This window comes from Balaenoptera acutorostrata, chromosome 13, assembly GCF_949987535.1.
Source record: "Balaenoptera acutorostrata chromosome 13, mBalAcu1.1, whole genome shotgun sequence".
In the NCBI taxonomy this organism is placed as follows: Eukaryota; Metazoa; Chordata; class Mammalia; order Artiodactyla; family Balaenopteridae; genus Balaenoptera; species Balaenoptera acutorostrata.
Window position 1 is genome coordinate 87,496,093 of NC_080076.1, and position 13,340 is coordinate 87,509,432.

The following is a 13,340-nucleotide window of genomic DNA, read 5'->3' on the forward strand; positions in this document are numbered from 1 at the left end:
CTACCCCTGGGGACTGGGTCCTTTGGTTCTTCATGGCTGTTGCTTGGGAGATCCTTTCCCTGTGGATGGCGTTTGGGAGGGTGATGGGAACACAGCAGAGTGTGTGTGTGTGTGTGTGTGTGTGTGTGTGTGTATGTGTGTCCATGGACCACATTCATGCTTGAGAGGTGGGGATAGATTAGATGCCACCTGCAGACAGCCAGTGTCTTAGCCTGGGTTCAGTCCTAAAGCAGAGCTTCAGGCTTGCAAGAAGGTGGTTTGTTGGCACCTGTGGTCCCAGGGAACAGAACTGAGGGAGCAGGGCAGGAGGGATCCCGTCCTTATCAGCCGGAGCTCTGTCCTGGAGGACATTCTTATGAAATGCAGCCTCACAACTGTCCCCCGGGAGGATGGGAAGGGGCAGCGATCCTGCATCAGCAGCTGTCCCCACTGGTGACCCCGTGGATCTGAATGCCCCACACTCTTGGGTTTCAAATGCGCAAGGGCCAGGCAGGTCCCTACACGTGTGAGAACCCCCAGGGAAGCATCCAGAGGTCTGAGCAGTGCCCTGAGGTCGGAGCAGCCCCACTGTACCTGCGCAGAGCTGGGCGGAGCCTGTGAGGTGATGTGATGGGTTGAGGTGATGGGAGGTGGCAGAGAAGAGGGGTGCAAAGCCACCAGCTTGGGTCACGGTGCCTGAGCCCGCCTGCCCTGCGTCATCATGGGATTCTACTCTTCCCACCGCTGTAGCCCATTGGGAACATTGCTATGAAGTGACCAAGTGCTTGGCCCTCTTCAGCCAAAGGGCATGGGGTGCTGGGGCTTCCTAACTTCAAACCTTCTCCCCAGGAGGACTGAAAAAGCTTACTCTCTTGGTGAAGAGGACCAGACACCAGTGGTTTCCCAACTGGCTTAGCCTGGAAGGAAATTGGCATTGCGCATGTTTAATCATTTTTCAGGTGGAGAGAACTTGGCACTGTCGACAGCCAGTGTCCTGGGGTCCTGTCTGCTTGGTGGGGGGAGTGGGGCTGATCAGTGGTGCCCCAAGCTCCGTTCTTCCTCTAATTAACTCAAGTTACAATTACCATTGACCCTTCTAGTGTATCCATGTGATGATGGCAATAATAATAATAATAATATCAGCTAACACTTATGTAGCACTTACAGAACGCTTCTGCACCAACCACTGTTCTAGGTACTTTTCACATACCAGCCCACTCAGTTCTAACAACAACCCTATGTGGTAAATGCTATTATGATCCCCATCTTACAGACAAGGAAACTGAGGCTCAGAGAGGCTAAGTAACTTGTCCAAGTAATGACTAGATGTGGAGTCGGTGGCAGAGGCAGAATTCAAACCCAGACTCCTTAGGTAGAGAAGGCATTTGCTAAAAATCAAAAAGCTATTATATAGGGCAGTTTTAGGGTTAGAGGAAATAGAGCAAAAGTACAGAGTGCACCACCTACCCTGTCTTCTCCCCACAGCCTCCCTTGTTATTAACATCTCGCACTAGAGCAGTACCTTTGTGACAATCGATGACTCAATATTGGCCTCTTATTATTAACTAAAGCCCATTAAGATTCACTCTTTTTTGTTGTATGGTTCTACGGGTTTTAACAAATGTATAAGGTCGTGTACCCACCTTTACACTATTATACAGAATAGCTTCACTGCCCTAAAATTCCCCTGCGCCCCACCTATTCATCCCCTCCCCCCAACTCCTGGCAACCACAGATCCCTTTACTGTCTCCATAGTTTTGCCTTATTCAGAGTGTCATATAATTAGAATCATATCATAGATAGCCTTTTCAGATCAGCTTCTTTCACTTAGTAATGCGCTTTTGAGGTTCCTCCATGTCTTTTTTGTGGCCCGTTTCTTTTCGGTGCTGAATAATATTCCATTGTCTCATTCACGTCAACATTTTTATTAGTGATTTTTCACAAGACCTTCAAAGATGTGCTGATCACATTAAAAAATGATACGAAGCTGGGAAGAACAGTCTGATGAATGATGTAATGTTTTGGGCAAAGCATAATAAGATGACTTGTACAGAGATCAAACCACGTCTTAAAAAAACAGAAGGACTGGAAATGGAAGATATGAATTTATAACAGCACTTGTGGAAAAGACAGAACTTAGTTGACCTTGAGCTCAGTATGAGTTGTTAAGTGCCAATATTCACTGAACACTCACAATGTACCAGACACTCTGTTAAGTATTAATACTTTACACAATTATCTCATTGTATTCTTCACAATGACCCTGGTTATTTCACGCCATGCTTTGCACAAGAGTTGCATTCATTGCATCTCCTATAGAAAAAAAAAACAGCACATATATCCATTTTTCTGTAAAGAAACTCCCAGGAGGTAGGGTCCAGTCCTTCTGGAATGCAATAATGTTTTCTATCATTTTTTCTTCAATGTTTCTAACATAAGGATTCAATTTAATTCAACAAACCTTTATTGAGCATCTACTATGTGCCCGGCATTTTTCCAGAGGCTAGGGATTGATTGGTGCATAAAACAGATAAAGTTCCTTCCTCCATGGCGTTGCCGGCTAATAGCGTGAGAGACACAAAACAGTGAACCTCATAATTTTAGGTGGCGATACATTATATGGAGACGGCAAAGCAAGGTGCCCGAATAGAGTGACTGGGGGAGGAGGGTGGGGCGATTAGGCAGAATAATCAGGGCAGGCATCCAGAGGAGGTGACATCTGAGTAGAGCCCTGAATGGTGAGAAGAATCCAGCTGTTGGTTCCAAGAAAAACATTTCCTCCCCCTCCACTTCCTCTTTGATTAGAAACCTAGCCACAAAGGGTGTCTATAGAGAAGCGACTTTTTTGAGTCCGGGCAAGAGGAGAGATTCTAAGGAGCTTCCAGATGTCCAGCTGGCTTCAAAGTAGAGTCTTCCCGGGGTCCTTGACCCTGGCAGGTGCCAGGAGTCTCACTGTGGGCAAACTCTAGCGAATGTAGAGAAAGCAAATCCGAAACGGGGGTATTTTCTTGAACTTGGATTATTTTTGCAGCTCTTGAGTTTCTTTGTACATTAAGGAACCCTGGGAAATTATTTGCTTAACAAGAGCGTTCGGTATTTTTCAAAGTCTGTTTTTTTAATAAGCTGCTTTCCCTTTGCCCTGGTTTTTCTTCTCTTTGTTTGGCTTTTGAGCAAAAACTTTCTACCCACTGTGATATTTTCCCCATGAATAGCTAAGTAGGCTGGAAAAACAGTAGTAGGAAATGCAGTGGATGGCCAGAATCAGGGTAAACAGCAGCCTGGGAACCTTCCAGAAGAACCAGGATCAGCTTTCCAACCTCAGCTCATGTCAGCAAGTGGCTCCAAAGCCAAAGTGGCTTAAAGTTCCATGGAGGGGACCCCCCCCCTTGCAATCTGCCGCTTCTCTAAGTCCCTCAGGTGGGGCGTGGCAATTGCAGAGGCCTGGCTTAGCGCGTCCTGTAGGGCAGGGGTCCCCAACCCCTGGTACCGGTCTGCGACCTGTTAGGAACCAGGCCGCACAGCTGGAGGTGAGCGGTGGGCTAGTGAGCGAAGCTTCATTGGCCGCTCCCCATCGCTCCCCATTTTTGCATTACCTCCTGAACCATCGCTCGCATTACTGCGTGAACCATCCCCCCCATCGCTCGCATTACCGCCTGAACCATCACTTGCACCCCCGGTCCATGGAAGAATTGTCTTCCACGAAACCGGTCCCTGGTACCAAAAAGGTTGGGGACCACTGTTGTGGGGAACAAAGAAGGACACACACTTTGGAACCGTCTGCTGGGTGAAGTTGGTGATAGAGCATCTTGTATCCTCAGTCACTTGAGGGACAGTGGCTGATCCAGATTCACCCAGCGACACTAAATCTCGCCTGCAAGACTGTGACTTGAATTTGAAAGGATTAACATAAGCCCTTGGAAATGGCAACTAAACCCTTGATCTTTTTTTGCTATTTATTTATGTATAAATTTTTATTGGAGTATAGTTGATTTACAGTGTTGTGTTAGTTTCTGCTGTACAGCAAAGTCAATCAGTTATACATATATCCACTCTTTTTTAGATTCTTTTCCCATATAGACCATTACAGAGTATTGAGTAGAGTTCCCTGTGCTACATAGTAGGTCCTTATTAGTTATCTGTTTTATATATAGTACTGTGTGTATATGTCAATCCCAATCTCCCTCCCTCCCCCACTTTCCCCGCTGCTAACCGTAAGTTTGTTTTCTACATCTGTGACTCTATTTCTGTGTTGTAAGTAAGTTCATTTGTACCATTTTTTTAGAGTCCACATATAAGTGATATCATGATATTTGTCTTTCTCTGTCTGACTTACTTCACTCAGTATGATAATCTCTAGGTAATAATAATAATAATAATAATATTATTAATAATATTATTAATTATTATTAATTATTATTAATAATAATAAGTATTATTATAATCTCTACCTAATCTCTAGGTCCATCCATGTTGCTGCAAATGGCATTATTTCATTCTTTTTAATGGCTGAGTAGTATTCCATTGTATATATGTACCACATCTTTTTCTTAACATCTTTATCAGAGTATAATTGCTTTACAATATTGTGTTAGTTTCTGCTGTACAACAAAGTGAATCAACCATACATATACATATATCCTCATTTCTCCGCCCTCTTGTGTCTCCCTCCCACCCTCCCTATCCCACCCCTCTAGGTGGTCACAAAGCACCGAGCTGATCTCCCTGTGCTATGCAGCTGCTTCTCACTAGCTGTCTATTTTACATTTGGTAGCGTATATATGTCAATGCTACTCTCTGACTTCGTCCCAGCTTACCCTTCCCACTCCCCATGTCAAGTCCATTCTCTACACCTGCGTCTTTATTCCTGTCCTGCCCCTAGGTTCATTAGAACCATTTTTTTTAGATTCCATATATATGTGTTAGCATACGGTATCTGTTTTTCTCTCTCTGACTTACTTCACTCTGTGTGACAGACTCTAGGTCCATCCACCTCACTACAAATAACTCAATTTTGTTTCTTTTTCTGGCTGAGTAATATTCCATTGTATATATGTGCCACATCTTCTTTATCCACTCCTCTGTCTATGACATTTAGGTTGCTTCCATGTCCTGGCTATTGTAAATAGTGCTGTAATGAACTAAACCCTTGAACTTAAAAAAAAAGATCAACTCTGAACCACAAGGGCTGTGAAAAGGTCAAATGTGAAGGGAAGGATGTCAATCATGCTTTTAGACAATTTTCTTGGGGGAAAAAACATAGAAAGTAAAAGAAAAAAATCATCCTTGGTCATTTGTCTGCTCTAAGCATTAGAGCAGTTACCACACTTTGGTAAATAAAAATGAACTTAGCTTATTTTTAGTTTTTATCATTTTAGATTTATTTTTCAAGATGAAGTTCCAATCAAACCTCTTTTTTCCTATCTATTTATCATACATTTTTTTTCCTCTTGTTTTTAAAATATGGAATTTGTGGCCCCCATGTCAAGTGGCTTGACTTCAGATGCCCCTGTTCCATTACCTGTTACCAGTGGGAAATGAAGCCCTTCTGTCCTTCCTTTCCTGGGCTTGTCCACTACCCTGGTGTCACAGGGAGAAGCATTGCATGCTCCTGGGCGGTGTCCCAGTAGCTGGCCTCTAGACACCACTGAGTGGAGAGCTCCTTCTTCTGGATTCTTCTGTGTGAAGGAAAAGCCCTACTTCTCACCTTCCCCATCTCTTCTGTATGGGTCAGGATAAGCAGTGTTAGCTGCTGTAACAAACAACCTCCACATCTCAGTGGCTGCAGAGCCGTCAGTCAGCAGGCTCTGCTCCACACAGTCACTCAGGGACCCAGGCTCCGTCCATGCTGTGGGTCCTCCCTCCTTTAGGTCCTTGGAGTCCTCTCCATTCAGCCAGTGGCTGGAGAAGGTATGCAGGAGAAGTTCTACAGACTGGGCCTAGAAGCAGCACACGTGGATCCCACCCACATTCCAGTAGCCGGAACTCAATCCTGTGGCCACACCTAACTGCCCAGAAGCCTGGGGAATATAGTACAGCCTTGTTCCCTGGAAGAAGAGTGGAACTTCAAAACTAGTGAGGGTTAGCAATCTTGCCGCACTTAACCTACTTTCCCCTCTTCTTTTCGATATCTCCTCCCTGTTCTGGTTCATCTCTGCTAAACACTGGTGTGTCTGGCTCAGGCATCCACGTTCACCCCGATGTAGCAGGTAATCCTTACCTCTTCCCAAACCTCCTAGCGTCAGTTTGCCAACTTGCTGATCCCAAGTGTCAGAGATGTTCTTTAAGTTAGGCTAGAGTGCACGTTCATTCTTGTGCCCCATGTGGGCACATGTGTGTGTACAAAATATTTATCCAACCTTTGCAAAATATAAACAACGTGGCTAATTGCAGAGAGACACGGTCTAGTTTGAGAATCCATCCATCCATCCATTCCTTTGTTCAAACAATAATTAGTGAGCCCACAGTATACAGAGCATTGTGGTAAGTGCTGCGCAGAAAGGGGGGAAAAAATTACAAGGCATGCTCTCTGCCTTTGTGAAGTTTGTAATCTAATTGGGGAAATAAGAGCTAAACACACACGAAGCCAGCAAAAATGCCAAGTCCACACATGCAGAGACAAGTAGGGATCATTCAGGAGTGAAGGCAGTGTGGGCCTTCTTTGCACGCACCCCGTCTCCCTCCTCCCCCCATGTGCACACGATGCATCGATTCATTTTTGTAGGCAGTGGCTTTCTTGCCCACCCCCTCCATGAATTTTCCTGTCCTTTTCCTCCAGTCCTTCACAACTGGTCTCTTTCACTTTTCCCCTTCCATCTCTTGCGTCTTGTCTCCCTTTCTCTGTTTATTTTCCCCCAGTCTTCTCTCTGTGTCTCTCTCTACATTCTTCCCTTTACAAAGAGCACCTTGAGTTTGTGGTGGCCTCAGGGCCTTTGCACCTTCAGTGTCCTCTCTGAGGAATGCCATTCCTCAGGCTCTACTCAGGGTCAGCTCCTTTCACCATTCAAGCCCACCACCCAAGGGGCTTCCTTGACTCCCCTCACCACCCCATCAACAGCAGCTCCATACTGGTTATTCTCTATCCCACTGTATTTGTATAGTATTCATAAGTCTCTGAAATTATCTTGATGAACTATTTTCTCTCCCACCCATCTCCAGCCCTGATTGGAAATTCCATAAGAATGGGGACCAAGTTTGACTTGTCCATGGCTGTATCCCCGATGCCACACATACAGTAGGTGCTCAATTAATAACTACTGATTGAAGGGATAGCAGACAAGAGGCCCTCTCACTTTCCCTCAGTGTCTCGGGACTGAACCGGGAGCTTTGCTGAGCTCTCCGCCCACAGCCATGCCCTCCCTCAAGTCTGGTACCCAGACTCTGCCTCCCCGGAGCCCGCGGGCATCACGCCAGGAGCCTGGAGCCTTTCCTTTGCTTCCTACTCGATGCCCTTGGTCTCCACTTTCAGCCGCAAACCACACAACCAAAATATCTGCCCGGACTTGTGTCTTCCTTGAGGAATGAATAGAAACGGTATTTGTTTGCCCTTCTCTGCAGTGTGCTCACCCCGGGGCCCTCGCTGGGGGGATACAGGGCCCCTGGCAGCTTTCCCTCAGTCCCTCTGAGGTGCAGAGAAAGAGCTCCGAGTTTGGCAGGAGCTGGTGAAGAGTTTGTTCTCTCCTCTGCACCCCTCTCAGTTACTCTGGCTTCCCTTTGGCTCTACCCAGGCTAGACTTAGTCTTATGTATGTTTAATGTGCACAGATATCCTGTCTGCTTCTTTATTCAGATGTAGCTGAGAACGACTGTCCAGTTAAAGAGTGTTTGCCATACCGGCTCGTGAAAAGCCACAGTGGTTTTTGGAGGACTTTTTTCTCAGCATAACAACTTTTTCATCCCCCAAACCCTCTAAATCAAGAAGTGATGTTTTGGCATTATGGATCCAGGCACACATACCTACCATTTCACGTGACATTATGCTTTCTAGTCAGAGAAAATCATTTGAAACCCATTTGGATGGTGTACCACATTTGGAAAACCCCAAAATGTTTTGCCTTGCGTAGATTCGCCAAAAGAGAGGCGTGAAGAAGGGGCCGCCTCCACAGCTTTTAGTCTGCTGTGCGTGTGGGCCCCGGGTCCACGTGTGTCAAACCCTAGAGATATTTGCGTTTACTTTTAAGTGCAGCTTGTGAGCAAGACAACCGTGAACCCCTAAATTGAAAAAATGGTAACAAAAGTGGTACAGAAAGATGAATGTATTGGGACTTCCCTGGCGGTCCAGTGGTTAGGACTCTGTGCTTCCATTGCAGGGGGTGCGGGTTTGATCCCTGTTCGGGGAACTAAGATCCTGCATGCCGCGCGGCACGGCCAAAACAAACAAGAAAACAACTGGCCTGAACGCTTTGAAACTGTCAGTGTCTAGACAGACATAGAAAGGCAAGGGATTATTCTAGAAGAAAGGACAAAAGAGAAATGAGGGTGTGAAGTGACTCATGCTCTTGTCCGAAAATGATTATCAAAGACTATAAAGTTCTGAGATTTCACCTTCCCGGCCAGCTAAGAAGTTAGTCTGCCACTGTCGCCTGGGCCCTGGCAAAACACAGGAGATTGTGGGGTCAGAGACAGAGGATGCTGTGACTCACAGCCCTCGCAGTGGACAGAGTGCCAGCATTTTCTCCTGCCATTTTTCCCGAGCCCCAGGTCCCACAGGGCCACTCAAAGAAGGCCAAGTGACACCCGCCCACACAGTGCCTTGCATTATAGCAGAGGAACCTTGAGGTGAAGGAACTCGAATATTTTATAATGGACAGTAAGCCTGCCTGATCTTCCCCCGCCCGCCCTGGACCAGAGGGAGATATTATCTTTCTTACACTGCACAGTAAGCATGCCTACACTTGGCTTTGGAAGGACACACTATCTCTACCTTTCCAGACAAAGGGCAGCTAGGGCTTCTGCTCCCAAGATGTGCTGAAACACAAGAGACCCCCGGAGAATTGACCCCCAGCAATGACAACTAAGAATGTCGTATGCTTGGGCGCCAGATTGAAAAAGAAAGCAGCTTTCAAAGACATCGTTGGGATAATTGGGGGAATCTTGATATGAAATCAAGGCTATATAATATCATTGCATTAACAGTTGAGGTGTGGAGGAGAAGGGTGTTTGGGCTTTCATGATATTATTCTTTCAACTTTACAAAACAAAAATTGGAAGGGGACACGGCTTCCCCAAGAACACGCAGCTGGCCCGGGGCACCCCCCCTCTCATGACTTAAAGGACTGTGTTTTTACTACACTCTGTCACTGATTTTATCCCTGCCCTGCCTTAATTAAGTGCTCTGAAGACATAAATAGGTTTTTTGTTTACTCAAGCTTGGGAGAAGCTGGCAGAAAAGGCCTTTTCAGCTAAAAGCTCCGTAAACCCTGAAGGTGTGAACCAGTAAGTTAACAGCTGCAAAAACCCTTTCGGCTGTGGGCGCCTCTGCGTGTGGCTGTGAAGTGATGCAGTCGACCCCCTTCTGGAAGGAGAGAGGGGAAGAGTAGCAGGAATACCAAGCCGGGAAGGCAGCCCGCAGACCCTTAAAGCAGAGTTTTAATGATCTCGCTCAAGGCATTGAGAATCCTGAGGCTGGTCCAGACCCACGCATTCAGAGGTCAGCAGAAGAACGCAGTCCCGGGTCCAGATACACTCTGGATGCATTTTGTCCTCACTTCCCTCTCCTAGCGGGGCAGGTTGTCAAGAGCTTGTCCTGACGCGGACCTCGGTCCCTGCCCTCTGTGCACGGGCCCGAGGGCGGTGAGGCCAGAGCAGGCCAGAGCAGGCCCTGACCCCCAGACAGACAGCTGCTGCAGAGACAGAGCCGCAGGCTCAGAGGACGCACTAAAAATGAAGAGGTGAGTCACTAGTGAAGCTATGTCCCGGCGGGGACACCTGTGGCTTGCGCTGAGGACTGAGCAAGGGCGCTATGGAAAACTCTCAGGCCAGATGGCCAGCAGGGGTGGGCACAGCATCCACTGGCCGGGCCCCAGGGCTGGGCCTGGCTGGACTCACAGCCCGAATATCATCATCATTGTACGGCACTGGGCCTCTCACTGAAAACCTATTCCATTGGATCCCATGCCCTTGGGAACAAATCTAATGGGAGAAACACACTCACAGACAGAGAACAGACTTGTGCTTGCCAACGGGGGAGGGGGGTGGGGAGGGATGGAGTGGGAGTTTGGGGTTAGCAGATGCAAACTATTATGTATAGGATGGATAAACGACAAGGTCCTATTGTATAGCACAGGGAACTACATTCAATATCCTGTGATAAACAATCATGGAAAAGAATATTTAAAAAGCATGTATATATATATGTATATATATGTAAAACTGAATCACTTTGCTGTACAGCAGAAATTAACACAACATTGTAAATCAACTCTACTTCAATAAAACAAAAAATCTAATGGGATTTGTCCAGAGTTTATGATAACAAAGCAACTGTTTCTCACCTCTCAGCCCTCTGCCTCTCTGAACTCCAATTGAAGTCCTGGTGGCTACCTTCAAACACTAAATAATGTTTGGTTACTGTCATTTCCTGGATTCCCTAAAGGTAGACAATATCTGTGCACTCTGCACATAAAAGATAAAGACTTGGGCTTCCCTGGTGGCGCAGTGGTTGAGAATCTGCCTGCTAATGCAGGGGACGCGGGTTCGAGCCCTGGTCTGGGAAGATCCCACATGCCGCGGAGCAACTAGGCCCGTGAGCCACAATTGCTGAGCCTGCGCGTCTGGAGCCTGTGCTCGGCAACGAGAGGCCGCGATGGTGAGAGGCCCGCACACCGTGATGAAAAGTGGCCCCCGCTTGCTGCAACTAGAGAGAGCCCTCGCACAGAAACGAAGACCCAACACAGCCATACATACATACATACATACATAAAAAGAATGTAAGCAGACAAGAATAGCATTAAAAAAAAAAAGAATGGGCTCTGCTGTGTGAGTTTAGGCAAAACGCTTACCCTCTCTGTGCTTCCATTTTCTCATCTCTAAATGTGATGTAATTCTCCATATTCTGCTAATTTTTCCAGAATATGATGTCAACCATTGAGGAACTATGGGGAACTATACAGATCCGATTAAATAAGCCAGCCATCACCTCCCCAGGGACTGCTATGTGAGCGACTAGGGCCCTTCTGGGTGCGTCACGTAAGTACAATTACTCAGGTTTCTGTGTGTGGCGTGCACAGCCCACCAGGAAACAGGATTGCCAAGCCCTTTCCTCAGGGGACTTCCAGTGCAGTTGGCAAGAGCAGGAGGTGCTCCGTGAACAATCACCATGTCACATGAGCAGGATCTTTGCTTTCAATTCAGCCTTGCCCTTTGGGGTCTTCAACGTGCTCCCCAGATGGGCCGTTTGCTTCGGTACTTTCTGTGCAGGTCACAGAAATGCCTGTTTGTCAGGCTTTGGGACCTCAGTCTTGCCTCCCCCATTTCACGATACATTAGGACCCATTGACAGCTTTCCCCCACGTCCATCCTCGCGGCTTCCACTCTGCCTTTCTACTTAGTAGCTGTGTGACCACAGGCAAGTCACTTAACCTCTCTGAGCCTCCATGGACTGATCTCCTTTATTTTAAATTAGAAGTAATACGCATGCATCTGGAGTGTCAGTGTAGCTTCTGGGGTTCCAGGGTGAGACAGTGTGTGAGCAGAGGCCTTTGTCAGCTGTCCCTGAAGGCACAGCCCCACTTCATGAATGTTCTTCACTGCTGCTCGGAACAAGTGGCTAATGGCTCTCCATGAAAAAGCCTTTTCTCCTCTGTGCCCTTCCCCTTCATCCTCTGGCCTTTCTCTCTCCCCCTCACAAAGCAGCCTGGGAAAGTCCCCCTGATGCCGGGGTGCTGGGTGAGCCCCATGGAGCTTGGGACCATTCTAGGTCACCTTTCTTAAAAGCAGGTGACTCCACGAGCTCCTGAACGAACGTCTCCCTTCCCAGGAGTGTGTGGTATAGGGGGGTCTCCCCTTCTCTCCAGCACGGGACACCCACTGCAGGACCCCTTGTCGGGGTACCCTAATAACTTCTTTTCTGTTAAATATCGACTTTCTCTGCCCGATTTTTCTCAGTCTCCGCTCTCCTCTCTTTTTTTGGCTGCACCACGTGGCATGCGGGATCCTAGTTCCCTGATCGGACCCGTGCCCCCTGCAGTGAAACGCAGAGTCCCAACTACTGGACCGCCAGGGAAGTCCCTCCACTCTCCTCTCTGTAATCCAACTTCGGAAGCAATTTGCATCAGATCATTCCTAAACTCTACAGGCTCCCCACCCCCTGGCAGATAAAGTCCAAATACCTTAGCCCCACGTACGGGTCCCTGCAAACCTGATCTCGCCCTCCGCCCACAGCACCTGGTCCAGAGCAGGTACTCGGATCTGCAAAGACTCCGCCCTCCTTGCCCTTCTGGCCTCATGTTACAGAGATTCAAGCCCCTTTCCTCCAGAGACTGGCCAAGACAGCCCCCCACCCACCGCTAGCTCCTGGCTCAAGCTAACTTATGGAAATTTCGGCTTTTTCTCCCCTCTTTGACATTTGCGGACCATCTGACACAGTGAGAAACAGAAGCTTTTACAGTACCAGCTTTCAGTGGATGGGCAGCCCCCAGCCAGTGGCAGTGGATCCGAATAGGTCAGAGGTCATGGTCACTGGGATCATTTGTGTGGGACACTATGACATTTGTAGTGCGGTCATGTTTTTCCTGCTGCTGGGTGTAGACACATCACCAGCGTTATTCCATTTCAGGGGAAGTTGTGTGTGGGCTCAGGGAAGCTTCCAGAACCTGAGTGGGCATGGTCATGAAGGCACCCCTGATAAGCATGAATGGCACAAGGCAGCCAAGATTAGGGTGAGGAGAGTAGAGCCCTCACCTAGAGTCCAAAATTTAAGGAAATGTCCCAAACGTGGAAATTGCGACACGTACTATATTTTACTGCAGTGCTGTAAAGGCCAAAATTAATGCAAAAAATTCCAGATGATCAAAATAGCAACATTTTAAATAAAGTCAAGATGACACTTCAATGATGCAACCCTGCCCCACATGCCTCCCCCTAATTCCCCACCAGCCTTCGGTGGATGTTGCTGCCAGACTCACTTCCCTGGGCTAAGAAGTAATCCGTTCTTATCAAAGAATTTTCTCCAGGGCAGCCTGGCAGTGAGGGCAGTGAAGGCGATCTCGCTTCTGGGGGCTTGAGTGAGTGAGCGTTTGGGAAGGAACTGCATCTTAACATGCTTCTGTTCTGCAAATCACAGCCCCCGCTTTTGTCCTGTGAGATGATAAGTCACCCACGTATTTCTGGTCACGGAGCCCAAGGCTGAGGAAGAATTGAAGAAT

The 13,340-nt window shown here is 47.5% G+C and overlaps 1 protein-coding gene across 1 annotated transcript in view; it reads left to right on the plus strand.

Annotated features, from left to right (window-relative positions):
• The window catches only part of ZNF664 (zinc finger protein 664), a 221,096-nt gene extending 209,966 nt beyond the window's left edge, over window positions 1–11,130 (plus strand). Inside the window, exon 5 of the mRNA XM_057527367.1 lies at window positions 11,046–11,130. The gene's annotated coding sequence lies outside the window, so the exon portion shown is untranslated. The remainder of the gene's footprint in view (window positions 1–11,045) is intronic.
• The last annotated feature ends 2,210 nt before the right edge of the window (window positions 11,131–13,340 follow it).